The 12,220-nt window shown below is 42.1% G+C and overlaps 1 pseudogene; it reads right to left on the reverse strand.

Moving 5' to 3' along the window:
• Positions 1-678: 678 nt before the first annotated feature.
• Positions 679-3,529, reverse strand: LOC110288383 (PRAME family member 12-like; annotated as a pseudogene).
• Positions 3,530-12,220: the final 8,691 nt, after the last annotated feature.

The raw sequence follows: 12,220 nt of genomic DNA on the forward strand, positions 1-12,220 counted from the left end.
GTGGTAGAAGATAATAGCAGGCTACTGGACCTCCCCAAGAAAGAGATAAAGCTTAATAGTGATAAAGTCTAATACAAAAATATTCCAAGTTTAGTCAGATTTATACTCCATAAAAATATGTCCATATAATGTAGAACATTGTGTAAAGGGAGAGCCAAAAGGTGGATGCCATCCATGCCGGGCGTGGTGGCGCACGCCTTTAGTCCCAGCACTTGGGAGGCAGAGGCAGGTGGATTTCTGAGTTCGAGACCAGCCTGGTCTACAAAGTGAGTTCCAGGACGGCCATGGCTATACAGAGAAACCCTGTCTCGAAAAACAACAACAAAAAGAAAAGAAAAAAAAAAAAGAAAAAAAAAGTGGATGCCATCCACAGGGAGAATGAAACAGAGCCCTCCTATTCAAGTCCATTATGATTTTTATAATGTCCCCTCTCTTTTATCTGCTTCCCAACCTCTAAGGTTCCTCATACACGGAAAGTGCTGGAATGCAGCCCTACAATTTTCAGATATAGCTGCTGTTCAAGGGTGTGTCTGTACTGTAGACATTAGACTGAAAATAAGCTCATGGTTTTCCATCTCAACACAACTACCGCAAATCAGAAGAATTTGACTGACATTCAAAGAAAATGAAATAATTATCTTTCCAAAGCACATCTAAAAATGCTTGAATACATATGTTCTATAACTCTAATGAGTCTCTTGAGAGCTGCCCTCCATTGATCAAATCCCAGGAATGACCTCTCCTTCTTAATTGCTCAGAAGATACCATGCCCTCCAAAATATAAATGAGATATTCATAATTAGGTAAACATTTCATACTCACAAAATATACCTGCTTTGGCTGCCTTACACCGTTGAGTGTGGTCATAAGCTCAGAACAAAGTTGTACACATCTGTCTGGAATAACACCATGACAGTCAACATAGAGTTCAACAGGGGCAGGGTACTTCTCCAGGGTCAGCTGTGTGAGGTTGGCAGTATGCTGCAGCAACGTCTTCAGGCTGACCATGGAAAAGAAGTTCTCCACAAAATTGACTTCAGTGAGCTGGGAAAACTGGCTCAGCACAGGCAGAAGGTCACGGATTTCGAAGTCCATGAGGTGAAAGCATTCCAATTTTAATGTCTGCAGAGTAAATGTCAGTCTTTCTAGTAGGCTTTCTAGAAATCAATGACTTGAAGGATTGAATGTGGTGTAAATCATGTCCAGGTATTTGAGCTGATGGATGCTTGGACACTGGGACAGATACCTCATGTCTGATTCTGAAAGCCTGCAATAAGTGATAGCAAGGGTCTCTAATGGATGCTCAAAGCACCTAGGAAGAGGGAGAGAGAGAGAGAGAGAGAGAGAGAGAGAGAGAGAGAGAGAGAGAGAGAGAGAGAGAGAGAGAAATGGCTAACCTCACTCAAGTTCAATGGTGACAGAGAAAGGGCTGTTATTTCAAAGTAGCAGAGTTTCCTTAGCCAAAGGTCATTGTCAGACCATTATTAAAATCAAGGCCAAATTGCTCCCTGATGGAGAGCTACCATGTTCTTCTACGTAGGAAATATGTCATCACTGTCTGCTACTGCCTCAGCTCTACAGATCCCTATGAACTAGTAAAAACAAAACATATTTGGGGACAGGTGATATAAACAGGAGAATCCAGAATCTTCAACTGGAAACCACTCAAACCATTCCCAGCTCTGCCAATATTAATCTCCATGTGCCCCTGCTTCCACTAAGACTCTGTTCTGTTCACAGGGCTTCCTTATGACCACTGTAATTCACTCATTTCCCATCTACTCAGCCCCAACCTGTGCTCAAATTACCCATGGAAAGTCAGAGGCAGATGCAAAAGGTTCATATAGTTCCGAGGAAAGAATTGATATGACAGGCCAATGGTATAACATCTCATATATTCTATAGATCAATTTTCCCATCATCAGGGTTTCTCAAGAAACCTTTTCAAAATCATGGACACGTACGTGATGTCTGGTTTTACGAAGGTGACAAGTCAGGATGCAATAGCATCATAAAGTACTATATCAAATATGCTAAGCTCACACCTCTATAAATGTAAGCAACTATATGAACTCATACTTAATATAAGCAGAACAAGGACAAAATAATTTCCTCACCCCTGGATAAAGCTCTCTGTCCTTTCTTACCTGAGCATTAGGTCCAGGCATTCTTTCAGGAAGTAGACATTATGCAAATGGAGATGCTGGACCTTATGCAGTTTGGAGAACTCGGAGAAGATCTCTGTAACAATATGGGCTTCTGCTAGGTCCCTAAGGTCAGGAGATCTCCTGATGTTCATGAAAATGAGTTTCTGGAGGTTTTTCATCTGGCCCAGGCCACGGGCTAGCAATGCAAGTTATATATATATATATCCCAGTGTATGGACTTTATTGCCAATTCCTGGATTGAGGCTACATAAGAAAACTTCAAGAACCGCAACAACTGCAACTCATTACAGTGAATGCCTGTAAACTTCAGCTTCTCAGAGATTACCTGTATCCCATCTTTTCTCTGCTCAGCCCACCAATGCAAATAGTTTACGTATTCAGAATGTCGGCAGAACTGGAGGGAAAGATTCATTTTTATAGTCATGGTCTGTTTCCCCCCTAGGATGGGATGATTTCCCACTGGTTGGTTCTTGCCAAAGACATCTTGAGAGCAGACTTCATGAAGTAATCCAGCCCAACCATTCCAGAAGTCCTGGTGGGCATTTCCCAAATCAAGCACTTGTAGGTTCCACCTGCTGTGGGTAAAGTAGAAGGACATTCATAGGACAGGAGACACAATGTGTAATCTGCATGACCCATAATTCAACTTCCCTTAAATCAATTCATTTAACAAAGTTTCCATTTTCCATGGCTGGGGAGGAGGCAGGGACATACTCATTGCAAATACACTATTTTTGTTTTCAGCTGTCTTTCATACACCAGAGTCCTGCCTCTTTGTTTCCATTCTAGAAGATACTGACCTGTACAACAGAAGCCTCTGATTTGGGATACAGAGAGGGTTCTTCCAGAGCTTCAGAGTTCAAATCCCAGCAACCACATAGTGACTCATAACCATCTGTAATGAGATCTGATGCCTTCTTCTGGTGTGTCTGAAGACAGCTACAGTGTACTTATATATATAATAAATAGATATATCTTTGAAAAAAAGCCTCTGATTCACCTTGGACCCATTGTGAATCCTGTATTCACTTCTTCTCATCCACACACATTCCTCCATGCTACCTTAGACTCACATACCTAGGTCGATCCTTTTGTGACATCAACAAATCAAGTCCATCTAGTACAGCTTTCAGGGTCTCCAGGTCATGAATCCCACTCAGAGATCCCACAGGAAGGAGTGGGAAGGGCCATGCTGTCACCATCAGGCACAGGATCTTAGGTTGTTTGCTGGTGAATGCATCCTTGAAGAGTGGTGGGAAGAGTTGCACAGGCAGGTTTGGCAGAGCAGAGATGGTCAAGGCTTCATCTTTCAACAGACTTCTTGCCAGCTGCTGGAGTGTTGGTGGGTCTTTGAAGCTCATCGTAGCTTTCAGGTAGGCAAATGCTAAGGAAATATCCAAAGGAAGAAAATAGTTCATCTCAAACACTTTTAGCAAGCCCCTTACCCCCACCCTATCCCAAATACATAAACCAGGCAGAGTTCCAATCAATGGTCTGATGACAATGGAAACCTTGTTATTCAGATAACTCAATATCTGTCTTTCTCATTGTCACCATTCCTTCATGGTCCTCCTGGTAATATATAAGAACCCATTTCAACAGATCTTCCATGATATTCTGCCCATTCTGATCCAATATTTCCAGTGAGTCCTACTCTACTCTGTAACAGGAGACTCACACTTGATTCTGACACTTTTATTTTGGTTTTTGCTTTTTGGTTTTTTGTTTTAGAGACAGGGTTTCTCTGTATATCCCTGGCTGTCCTGGAACTCACTTTGTAGACCAGGCTGGACTTGAATTCAAATATTCGCCTGCCTCTGCCTCCCAAGTGCTGGGATTAAAGACATGCACCACCACAGCCCAGCTGATTGTGACACTTTTGTGGGAAACAATCAAGCTTTTACTACAATCAATGTAACATCAATATATCTTATAAAACAGATACAAATTTTACTTCAATAAGCTTTAGGAGCAGGAGCCATGCTGAGCTCTAACCTGTCCTTTAAGAGATTGAATGCATTGAGGTCCTGAACAGCCTGCTATTGAAGAGTTCCTTCCTTCTTCCCATCACCTTTCCTCCCACCTTCATCAGACCTGGGCAATCTGAACCCTTCAGGTAATCTTCCCTTCCCCACCATCTTCCCTCCTCAAAGTGTCATCTCAGGCATTCTAATCTGCCCAAAATACCCTGTATTCCCTCTGGATATGCAATCTCCTGCCACCTTCAGCAGACCTGTGGATCAGTAACTATACAGGTAAGCATCCATTCCCTCTCCCATATTCCCTGATCAACTAGTTTTTTGGGGAATGTCAAGTTATCTTGAGCAGCCTGTTATCTCAGGGGACCCACAATTGTCTTGCCACCTCTCCTCCCACTTTAAACAGACTTGTGGATTCTGAAGTTGAGAAAAGCCACTCAACTTTTCCACTTGATGAGTCCTGTGGGGCAAGTTAAGCTGCCCTGAGCAGAGTGCTCTCCTGATGGGACCTACATTCTCTAGTGACGTCAAGGATTGTCATGGCACAAAGACACTTGTTCAACTATGTTTATTGAAGCTTTCTCTTAATAGCACAAAACTGGGAACAACCAGAGATGACCACAGATGATGACTGATAAAGACAAAGTGGTACATCCATACAATGGATTAGTATGCATTTATTAAAATCAAAGACAGCATAAATTGCGCAGGCAAATGAAAACAATAACAGGATACCATGATGAGTAAGATAACTCAGTACAAAAAGTACATGCATGGTTTTCATTCACTAATAAGTGGATATTAGCCTCAATATACAGGGTACCCATGCTATACTCCACAGATACAAAGAAGCTAACAAGAATGAAGGAACATGTTAGGATGCTTGAATATCACAAAGAAGAAAGATACAATAATCATAAGAGGCTGATATAAGGAGGAAATGGTGAGGGAGAGGATGGGGAGGATAATGCTTGGGGTCAGGATCTGGTGTTGGCAGAGACAGGAAAAATGCAAGATGGCCATGTGTATGAATGCAAATCTGCAGATGACAGGGATGATTAGTTGTGGCTATCTCCAGAATCAGACAGAAAACTGAGTAAGGCAGTTGCCCAATAATCAATAGGGTGACCTTAACTGTTACACTCAGCATGAGGGAAATGAAACCTGAAGAGGCCATCTACTTTAGCCAGGCAGAAACCCCAGTGGAGCAACAGGGACAATCACCCAACTAGAAAACTTTGACCCAAAATTCATCCTGTGTACAAGAAATGCCAGGATGGAGGCTGGAACAGAGACTGAAGGAATAGCCAAATAAGAATGATCCCAGAACAAGACCATTCCCATGGACAAGCACCAATTCTTAAAATCATAAATGATACTCTGTTATGATTGCAGACATGAGTCTAGAATTCCTATTCTGAGAGGCTCCATCCAGCAGCTGAATCAGAGACCCACAGACAAAAATGAATGGAAGTTTGGGAAGAATAGGGGGTAGGTGTGCAGGCATCGAAGGGGATAGGTACTCAACAGGAAGACCATAACTTTCAAGTAACGTAGACCCTTAGGGCCCTTGAGACTGACGTACCATCACACAGAGACAGGACATAGGGTTCCCCCACATATGTAACTTTATTGCAGCTTGGTTTCATATAGGCCCATACAAATGCTTAAGCGGTCTCTCTGAAAGCAGTTGCCTGTATGTGTGATATATTCTTCGGACAAGCACCTAATCTCACAGACTTCATGTGACAGGGTGAGGAGATACCCAGAAAGGGTTCACCTACTCAGAGCAGAAGGCTATGTAAGTGGGGGAATGGTTGAGGTAGGGGATAGTGAGCTAGAGTTAGAAAGTAAAATTCAATCAATCAGTCAATCAATTAAACCAGAAAATGCATGAGACAGATTGTTAGTTTCATGCTTTAGTTGAACTCATACCCAAGTGTTCTTCCTTATAGAATTTTCTTCCTAGTCATTTTGTGAATCTATATTCATTTTGAATTAAAATTTTTGTAAGGTAGATTACAGTAGGTGAGGATATATGGTGTTTGCAGAGTGAGCCAGAGTCCTTGACTATTGCCTCCTTAGCCAATAAACAAGCAGGGCAGGGTAGCTTCAGATCTCAGGAGGTAGAGGCTGAACATTCAGTCTTTCATGACTCTTGGCTACATATGGACTTCTGGCTATCCTGGGCTAAATGAGGTCGGCTGATTCAAAATAACCACACAAGAAAAAAAGCAAGCACAGGAAACACACACACACACACACACACAATCAAGATGAAATGGACACTTTTGGATGGGGTGTCCTGATGGCAATGAATGACTTACCTGCTATGGACAGTCTATCAGAAGCTCCAATCTCAGCAAGTTCATGCAGTCACACCACACTCCAAGGCTCAGAGTGTCTTATAGAGCCAATTGAGTCCTTGTATATCCTTCCCCCTAAAACCTCCCTCTTTTTTTTTTTCCCACACCACTCAGGACAAAGCTGCTTCCTGATAGGATGACGGAACTCTCCACCCACTTAATCTTATTTTTACCTACTTGAGTGAATCAGATCTTCATCAGGGAATGTATAAAATTGAGGTCTATGTCCAAAGCCCATCCAGGATACTTCTCAAACTTTGAGCCGGTAGATTTTTTCTCTCTAGATTTTTTTCTTTTTTTTCTGGTTTGGTTTGGTTCAGTCTTTTTGGTTTTGTTTTTCTGTTTGTTTTTTGTTTTATTTTTTTAAGGGGGCAGAGACAGGGTTTCCTTGTATAGTCCTGGCTGTCCTGGAACTCACTCTTTAGACCAGGCTGACCTTGAACTCAGAAATCTGCCTGCCTCTGCCTCTGTCTCTGCCTCTGCCTCTGCCTCTGCCTCTGCCTCTGCCTCTGCCTCTGCCTCTGCCTCTGCCTCTGCCTCTGCCTCTGCCTCTGCCTCTGCCTCTGCCTCTGCCTCTGCCTCTGCCTCTGCCTCTGCCTCTGCCTCTGCCTCTGCCTCTACATCCCAAGTGCTGGGATTAAAGGTGTGCACCACCACTACCTGGCCTCTATGGAACTATTATATAGCCTGAGCTGAGAGGTAAATCTCAGTAACAGATTTGAGTGTGGTTGTACGAGATAGAATGTGTCCAGTATGATTAGATCTCCAGGCAGGTAATGGAGGACCCATAAATGAAGAAACATTCACCAAGTGAGTTTTAAGTATATCTGTTTCTCTCTTTGTCATTCTATGTCTCTGTCTGTCTTTGTCTCTGTCTCTCTGTGTCTGTCTCTCTGTCTCTCTCTTTCTCATCTATCTTTATATGATTTGACTTCTAGACCAATTTTGCCTTTGATGAAATCATTGAAGGAAATGAGTTCAAAACTGTTTAGGGTCTTTATAAATGGCTAAGAATTTTCAAGAAGAATTGCTGGCCGGGCATGGTGGCACTCGCCTAAAATCCCAGCAATCGGGTAGCAGAGGCAGGTGGATTTCTGATTTCGAGGCCAGCCTGGTCTACAGAGTGAGTTCCAGGATCAGCCAGGGCTACACAGAGAAACCCTGTCTGGAAAAACCAAAAAAAAAAAAAAAAAAAAATTGCACTTGCACAGGACCAGCATTCTATTCCTATTGTCCAAATATGAGCTCATAACTATCTACAACTCCAGTTATAGCAGATCTGTCTCTCTCTTCTGCTTTCTTAGGGTAGTCCATGCTAACATATGAGCAAGGAAAAGATATATGCCTAAAATAATACAAAACAGCTTGATGTGTTTTACAGATATTATTGTGTTATAGGACTTTCATACCAAATGTTGTGAGGCACAGTCTAATCTTTCTGAGTTTAAGTCCCTCATGCCACCTCAGGGGAGTTCAAGGACAGTCTCAGCTTCACAAGGACACCCTAACTTAAAACAAACTATCAAATTGAAAAAAAAAAAAAAAAAACAACCAGAGAAAAGTGTTTATATGTCACACTTTAACCCAAACCCATCATAGGAAAAAGCAAGGAGGTCTCAATGTGTTTGACACCAGTCTGCATAAGATATTTTTCATTACCCAGGTCTAAATAGTTCAGCCTGACAGTGGTAGTGCACCCCTTTAATCCCAGCACTTAGGACGCAGAGAGAGGCCTATTTCGATGTCAGCCTGGTCTACAGAGTGAGTTCCAGGACAGCCAGGGTTACATAGAGAATCCCTGCCTTGAAGAAAAGGGAGAAAAGATATAGTTCCTTTTGGTAAAGCCAAAAACTGACACTGGCTTGATAGCTGAGAACCCATGAACTTAACCAGTCAGTCTGCTTCACTGAGTTTTATCTGTTCCTTGATTTAGTGGCTCTTTACATACTGCTTTTTAAATTTACTTTTCAGGAACTGTTTTCACATTAGCTGTGGTTATCTGAAACTCCTATTAGCAACAATCCTCCAGCCTCAATATTCTACCCAGGAGGTTAGCTGTTATGAACCAACACACCTGGATGAGTTTTCTTCACAGGTGATGTGCATGGTTCTGAGTGTGTACCACATTGCCTTCACTCTGTTCCTGACACTAGACATTCACACAAAAACTCCTCCTCAAATATCCTCTGAAAATGTGTGGCAACCATATTGTCACAAATGCACATTCTCTTCTGGAATATGTAGGTGAATGGAAGCTCTGTCCTCTCAGCATGTTATCTACTCAGATGGATGAGGCTGGAGGATGGCTTGTACCTATTTTTGCTAGGCAGTAATTCTAAAGATGCAGCCAATTGGAAATGATTCCTGAGAATCAGTAAGCCTGATTCTCTCTCTACAGAGCTCTGGTTTCTGTTCTATCTACAGCATTTAGTGATGTAGACATGCTGGATTCTCTCTCTCTCTCTCTCTCTCTCTCTCTCTCTCTCTCCTATCACACTCTGTCTCTTCTCTCTCTGTGCACATGTTTATGTTTGTGTGACCTGTATGTGTGTGAGTGTTTGTGTGTGTGTAATTTGGTGTGCTTAGGCCATATCAAATGTTTTTTTCTTTCAAATACTGATTTTAATATGGTTCATAAAACCACAAGGCAAGCAGGCAAAAGAGGGAGATAGTCTCCCTTCTTAAAATGTCCTTATATGGACTCGAGCAGAAGGTGTAGCCCAGATTAAAGGTATGGGCCACCACACTTTTAATCCCAGATGGCCTTGAACTCGGACATCTCCCAGTCCTTATCTTCTGGAATCCATAGCCACTATGCTTCAAGATCTCCATACCAAGATCCAGATCAGAAACTTCTACTTCCCAGCCTCCAGGTTAGGGTCACTGGTGAGCATTCCAATTTTGGATTGTACTTCATTCCAAATAGTCAAGTTGACAACCAGGAATAGCCACTACAGAGACTTTTATACCTGTTCATTTCAACTAAACAATCATTCATGTGTGGCCCCAGCAAAACACCATCCAAACTGCTTTGCAAGGAACAGGTAAGTCTCCACTTCACAGGTAGAAGAAACTCAACTGCATTTAATGCTAATCTTTGGTTGAATTTAGATCTGACAATCCTGAATTTCCCTTTATTACCAGCAACAGGAAAGCAGAGGCCAGATTTTCACTGTGACTTTTTATTTTTTTGTATGTCTTGATCTACTCAGTTCGAAAAAGCCTAGGTTAAAACTCTGTCTAGAAAACAAAAAAACAAACAAACAAAATTATTTCTATCTGTTTGTTAGGTTTCCCACTGCCTTTATACCTTGGCAATGGCTGCTGAAACTTTGCTGATATACAACCTACTCCTAATAAACAGACACAGGTGACCACCAACAATTGTCCTTAGTGGCTAATGATGCCATTTCATAAACTTCCTTAGTTGTTCTAGCCAAGGATCATACAGATGAATGGAGACCGAGGAAAGGCTAGGAATTTGGAATTTCTTTATTTCTCTGAGGTCCTGTATTGAGGTTTGTTCTGTTGCTGTGTATTGTGATGCATAAAGCTCTGGTTACCCTTCAGATTGAGGAAATCCTCATGTAAGACAAATGATGCTATATAACTTTTCTCCTTAATACAAAACTATAGGCTGAATAAAGATCCCTACAGCTAATAGCCGGAAAGAACAAAGATGTGTGGGACTTTGGTTCCCAGGCTTGGGGTCTGAGGAGAGAAAATGAGAAGAAGTGGAGAAAAGAAGACACCATGGGGTAAATGAATCATGAGGACATGAGGCTTGGCCTGTTAAAGTAGGAGCAGTGCAGACAGGACTTGAATTATCTTTGGAATATTTACAGGGACATAGTCAAAATAGCATAGAGAGTTGTTATCTGCCCAGCTCCAGTGCTCTTAAGGCTTCTTAGAAATATAAGAGTTCTATGTCACTTATTTGGGATTTGAATGATGAAAAATGGTGTAAAAAACCCCAAATAATTTTTACTACAAAGGTCCTGTTGATTTGCGCACAGGCTATTCATCAAGGAATCATGAGCTGAAACTTAAAGCTTCCTGGTGATCCTTTCCCAACCAGATATATTCTCCTAAGCTGGGGTTGGATTGCATGTGGTTTCTGAGAAGGAGGGGGCTTTGGAGAGGTTTCATATCCTAGAGGGGAGAATTTTGGCATTAAAACCATTGAGGCCAAGTAGTGGTGGCACAGTCAGGCAGAAGTGATCCATGCCTTTAATCTCAGAATTTAGGAGAGGCAGGCAGATCATTGCATTCAAAGACATCATGCTCCATCATGCAAGTATCAAGACAGCCAAGCACACAGAGAAATCTTGTCTGGAAGAACAATACATAATCAAACTAGAGAAAAACTGCCTAAAGAAAAAAAAATATCCTGAGTGAGGTAACCCAATCACAAAAGAATGCACATGTTATGCCCTCACTGATAAGTGGATATTATACCAGAAGTTCTGAAAATCCAAGATACAATTCACAGATCACATGAAGCTCAAGAGGAAGGAAGACTACAGTGTGGATACTTCAGTCCTTATTAGAGGGAGGATCAAAATACCCATGGAAAAAGATACAGAGACAATGTTTGGAGCAGAAACTGAAGGGAAGGCTGGTCAGTGACTATCCCACCTAGGGATCCATCACTTATACAGTTAGCAAACCCAGACACTGTTCTGGATGCCAACAAGTGCTTGCAGAAAGAAGCCTGATATAGCTGTCTCCTGAGAGACTCTGACAGTGCCTTACAAATACAGAGGTGAATGCTCGCAGACATCCATTGGACTGAGAACAGGATTCCCAATGGAGGAACTAGAGAAAAGACCCAAGGTGCGCAAGGGATTTGTAGCTGATAGGAGGAACAATATGAACAATAATATGAACCAACCAGTACCCACAGAGCTCCCAGAGTCTAAACCACCAACCGAAGAGAACACATGGAGGGACCCATGGCTCCAGCCACATATATAGGAGAGAATGCTATTGTGGGACATCAATGAGAGGAGAGTCCCTTGGACTTCTGAAGGGCTCCAATGTAGGGGAATGCTAGGACAGGGAAGCAGAGTGGATGGGTTAGTGAGCAGGGGGAGTGGGGATGGGATAAGGGGAGGTTTCAAAGGGGAAATTAGGAAGGGAGATAAAATTTGAAATGTAAATAAAGAATAGATCTAATAGAATAAATAAGTCTGATTGATAAATTACAAAAAAAGAAAAAAAATTAAACTCTCTGTGGACTCCAAATAAATAGTTCTTAAGTAGGCAATATAAGGCAGAGCAACATAAGGATGGCATTAGCAAGGAAACCTTCATTATGCATTTTCCCCCTGCTTCCTTTAGCAGAAGCACTTTTCACCTCTGCCTGCTTCAGCTAAATATTCCTTCACCAGTCTTTCTTAGCCTTTTACGTGTGCCTGCTTTAGTGAATCATTCCTTCTTGTGTTTGCACCAGCAAAACAATATTCCACTCATCTGACCTTCCAAAGAACCTTGCGTTTCCACTTCAGTGGGGGTGTCTCACAGCAGGCTGAAGAGATGAGGCTGTTGTCTTTAGAATTGATCTCAATCTCCTTCCTCACCTTAGTTTATCTACTTCACATCCAGGCTGATCATAATGCTCTGGACCTGATGCTCTGGGGCTCTCCATCACAGGCTTTGCATTTGTACCTCTCCTCTACAGCCTCTGGAATGCTGAGATTCAAAA

This window comes from Mus caroli, unplaced genomic scaffold (genome assembly GCF_978045245.1).
Source record: "Mus caroli unplaced genomic scaffold, Mus_caroli_1 scaffold_6, whole genome shotgun sequence".
In the NCBI taxonomy this organism is placed as follows: Eukaryota; Metazoa; Chordata; class Mammalia; order Rodentia; family Muridae; genus Mus; species Mus caroli.